The sequence below is a fragment of the Scyliorhinus canicula genome, chromosome 8 (genome assembly GCF_902713615.1).
Source record: "Scyliorhinus canicula chromosome 8, sScyCan1.1, whole genome shotgun sequence".
Lineage (NCBI taxonomy): Eukaryota > Metazoa > Chordata > Chondrichthyes > Carcharhiniformes > Scyliorhinidae > Scyliorhinus > Scyliorhinus canicula.
This window is the reverse complement of record NC_052153.1, coordinates 181,249,333-181,254,258: the sequence shown is the minus strand read 5'-3', so window position 1 is coordinate 181,254,258 and position 4,926 is coordinate 181,249,333.

Here is a 4,926-nt window from a genome sequence, read left to right as displayed (position 1 = left end):
CCCCCCCCCCCCCTCCCCTCACTCCTCCCCCAGCTTTCCAAGGATTAGAGTCAGCTCACTTTTAACAGCCAAGATCCAGGGGCGGGCGCAGTACGTGTTAAGGGAGAAAAGGAACAATCACTTCAAATTGGAAGGAAATAGCAAATGCTCAGAGCGGGGGAAGCTGATGGATGCCCTCCACCGTGTGTGTGTGTGTGTGTGGGAGGGGGGGGGGGGGGGGGTCTGAATTCTGTGCAACACTTTTTGCATCTCCTGCTCAAATGACCAGCCTCGATGCAGGTTGCAGTTCAGGTTTAGAGGGTAGAATTGAGACGCCCCCCCCCCCCACTCCAGCTCAAAGCTTGCCCCCCCACTCCAGCTCAAAGCTTGCCCCCCCTAACTCCAGCTCAAAGCTTGCCCCCCCCCACTCCAGCTCAAAGCTTGCCCCCTCAACTCCAGCTCAAATCTTGCCCCCCCTAACTCCAGCTCAAAGCTTGCCCCCCCCACTCCAGCGCAAAGCTTGCCCCCCCTAACTCCAGCTCAAATTTGCCCCCCCCACTCCAGCTCAAAGCTTGCCCCCTCAACTCCAGCTCAAAGCTTGCCCCCCACTCCAGCTCAAAGCTTGCCCCCCCCCACTCCAGCTCAAAGCTTGCCCCCCCTAACTCCAGCTCAAAGCTTGCCCCCCCCACTCCAGCGCAAAGCTTGCCCCCCCTAACTCCAGCTCAAATTTGACCCCCCCACTCCAGCTCAAAGCTTGCCCCCTCAACTCCAGCTCAAAGCTTGCCCCCCACTCCAGCTCAAAGCATGCCCCCCCACTCCAGCTCAAAGCTTGCCCCCTCAACTCCAGCTCAAAGCTTGCCCCCCACTCCAGCTCAAAGCTTGCCCCCCACTCCAGCTCAAAGCCTGCCCCCCCACTCCAGCTCAAAGCTTGCCCCCCCACTCCAGCTCAAAGCTTGCCCCCCCTAACTCTAGCTCAAATTTGCCCCCCCCACTCCAGCTCAAAGCTTGCCCCCCCACTCCAGCTCAAAGCTTGCCCCCCCCCACTCCAGCTCAAAGCTTGCCCCCCCCGACTCCAGCTCAAAGCTTGCCCCCCCACTCCAGCTCAAAGCTTGCCCCCCCCACTCCAGCTCAAAGCTTGCCCCCCCCCACTCCAGCTCAAAGCTTGTCCCCCCCACTCCAGCTCAAAGCTTGCCCCCCCCACTCCAGCTCAAAGCTTGCCCCCCTAACTCCAGCTCAAAGCTTGCCCCCCCACTCCAGCTCAAAGCTTGCCCCCCCACTCCAGCTCAAAGCTTGCCCCCCTAACTCCAGCTCAAAGCTTGCCCCCCACTCCAGCTCAAAGCTTGCCCCCCTAACTCCAGCTCAAAGCTTGCCCCCCCAACTCCAGCTCAAAGCTTCCCCCCCCACTCCAGCTCAAAGCTTCCCCCCCCCCCCCCCCCCCCCCACTCCAGCTCAAAGCTTACCTTTATTTTCTCAGTCCTGTCCCTCTCTCCATTGAAATGAAAGAAAACACCTACTTTAAAAAAGGGAGAGGGGGAAAGAGAAGTTGGGGCACCCTTGCGGTGAGCCAGTAGCGGCCCGGCGGGCCGAATGGTCTTCAACGTTGCGCGGTCCTGCTGTGATATAAATAATTCTGTCTGATGGAATAGAGTGGGATTTTAGTTTTTCTTTTAAAAAGAGGGGTTAATTCTGGGTCACTGTCCGTGTGGAGTTTGCACATTCTCCCCGTGTCTGCGTGGGTTTTGCCCCCACAACCCAAAAAAATGTGCAGAGTAGGTGGATTGGCTACGCTAAATTGCCCCTTAATTGGAAAAAAGAATTGGGTAATCTAAATTTTTTTTAAAAAGAGGGGTTAATTTAACAACAGTGCGAACCAAGTTTCATCTCACCCACGTGTTTCTATTTGAAGTTATTTAACTTTTCTCCTCTTTTCAATGCTTTCTCTCCGGCGTCACCAGTTATTTTCTGGCCGTTTTAACCTCATCAGGCGTGATATCTGGTGTGACTGCAGAATGTTGACTCTTTTTTCACCTGAACGGGGGGGGGGGGGGTTGGCGGGGGGCGGGGGGAGGGGGGGAGGGGGGGGGACTGTTTCCCTGATCCATTACTGACTGCCTGGCAAGTGGGAAGATCGCAGCTAGTGGGAGAACTTTGCACAAGGCACAGTTCCTGCAAGTGTGGAAGCAGAATCTGTAAGGGGGTGAGATCAATCATATAATTTACAGCCCAGAAGGAGGCCATTCGGCCCATCGAGTCTGCACCAACCCTTGGGAAGAGCACCCCACTCAAGCACGCAACTCCTCCACCCCGTCCCCTTAACCCAGTAACCCCAATTAACCTTTTTGGACGCTAAGAGCAATTTAGCATGGCCGATTCACCTAACCCACACATCTTTAAACTATGGGAGGATTTCGGAGCACCTGGAGGAAACCCACACACACACACACGGAGGGGGGGGGGGGGGGACGTGCAGACTCCACACTGACAGTGATCCAAGCTGGGAATCGAACCTGGGACCCTGGAGCTGTGAAGCAACCGTGCTAACCACTATGCTACCGTGCTGCCCCACATAACAAAGCATAGCTCTGTCCGGACATATTTTGTTGCTGTTTCGCATTTTTCCACAATGTAGTCACCCAACCAGCGAGCAGTGTTTCCATTAACCATGTGGATCTGGGCAGAGAACTTTAAAAACACACAGAAAACCGGCTTGGCCCAGCACCATCTCACACCATCTCCTGAAGCGAAAGAACCTCCAAAGGCCGAGCCCCCTTTGATGGCGAGGGGGCTCTCTGCTGACAGCTGGAAAGATGCACAACAACCCAGGCAGGTCGTGCCAGCCCATTCACTGATATTAAACACACACAGGTTATTCAAGAAGGCCCTGCCTTCTCAACCTTTCCTCAGGTCTGGTGATCCTCAGGTTAAATCACCGCCAGTCAGCTCCTGTCTCTCAGAGGGGAAAGCAGCCTCTGGTCATCCACAAACCATAGGCCCATGTCACATGACTCCCACCTTTCTGCACTGACAAGGGATGGCCAGAGACACTCAAGATAGGATGAGAAGGAAAAGAGAGGTGTTTAACAAGTATAAGGGGAGCAAGTTTGCAGAGCCATTCGTGACGCACAGAAAGTGCAGGATGGAGCTTAAGAAATCAATTAGGAGAGAAAAGAGGGGATACGAGAAAGCTTTGGCTGGTAAAAGTAGGGAAAATCCCAAGATAATTGCTTCCCAGCTCCAGGGTCCAGGTTCGATTCCTGGCTTGGGTCACTGTCTGTGTGGAGTCGGCACGTTCTCCCTGTGTCTGTGTGGGTTTCCTCGGAGTGCTGCGGTTTCTCCCACAAGTCCCAAAAGACGTACTGTTAGGTAATTTGGATATTCTGAATTTTCCCTCTGTGTACCCAAACAGGCACCGGAATATGGAGACTAGGACTTTTCACAGTATCTTCATTGCAATGTTAATGTAAGCATACTTGTGACAATAAAGATTATTATTATTAAGTATATAATTGAAAGATAATAACCAGGGAAAGAGTAAGGCCCATTAAGGAGCAAGGGCGAAATCTGTGGGTGGAGCCAGGGGACGTTGGTAGGGTGTTGAACGAATATTTCACATTTGTCTTCACCCAAGAGAATGAGGAGATAGTTACGGAACTCGAAGAGAAGGATTCTGAGGCGCTTGAGCAAATGGTCACAGGGAGCAACAAGATATTAGAGATATTGGCAGGACAAATCTCGAGGTCTGGATGAACTATGTGCCAGGCTGCTACAGGAGGCGAGGGAGGAGATTGAAAGGTTCTTGATTAATAAGGGGATCAGGGGTTATGGGGAGAAGGCAGGAGAATGGGGATGAGAAAATGTCAGCCATGATTGAATGTCGGAGCAGACTCGATGGGCTGGGGTCTGACCCAAATGTTTAATTCCTCGCTGGCCACAGGGGAGGTGCCAGAGGACTGGAGAACAGCTAATGTGGTCCCAGTGTTTAAGAAAGGTTGTAGAGATAAGCCAGGGAACTATAAACCAGTGAGTCTCACGGCAGTGGTTGGGAAACTACTGGAGAAGATTCTGAAGGAGAGAATCTATCCCCACTTGGAGAGGCAAGGTTTGATCAGCGATAGTCAGCATAGCTTTGTCAGAGGGAGGTCATGTCTAACAAATCTGATTGAATATTATGAGCATGTCACCAAGTGTATAAATGAGGGCAGTGCAGTTGATGTAGTTTACATGGATTTCAGTAAAGCCTTTGACAAGGTCCCAAATGGGAGACTTATTAAGAAGACAAATGCACATGGGATACAGGGTGATTTGACACGGTGGATTGATAATTGTCTCAGCGGTAGGAGATAGAGGGCGATGGTAGATGGCTGCTTTAGTGTCTGTAAGCCAGTGACCAGTGGTGTATCACAGAGATCTGTGCTGGGCCCCCTATTGTTTGTCATTTATGTAAAAGACATAGATAACTATGTGGGGGGTGGGAACTGTAAGTTTGCGGATGACACAAAGATTGGCTGGATGGTTAACAGTGAGGTTGAGTGTCTTGTGTTTGATGAGACCATCAATTCAAGCGACACGTGGTTAGAAGTGAACAGTGGTTTTAATCGTCTTACAACAGAGCCTGCCTGTGACAAGATGAACTCCAGATGAACTGGCAGGCAGGCTCGAAGCATCAACATTTATACTTCCGGTTAGGGGGAGGAGCCGTGGGTGGAGCTAAGGGTGGAGCCCAGTACAAACTCCGTACACTCCCAGTGCATCTCCCCCTAGTGGCAGAGCAGCGCAACTGCTCGTGTGCCGAGCTTACAGAGACATAGTACAACATGTGTAATACAGTGTGAATTACGCTACTGTGATTCACCACATTCACCCCCTGTAAAAAATCAGGTCCGGTGGCGGTGGTGGCTTACAGATTGAGTCTGTCCGGTGGCCGAGTTGTCCTCTGTGATCGGCAGA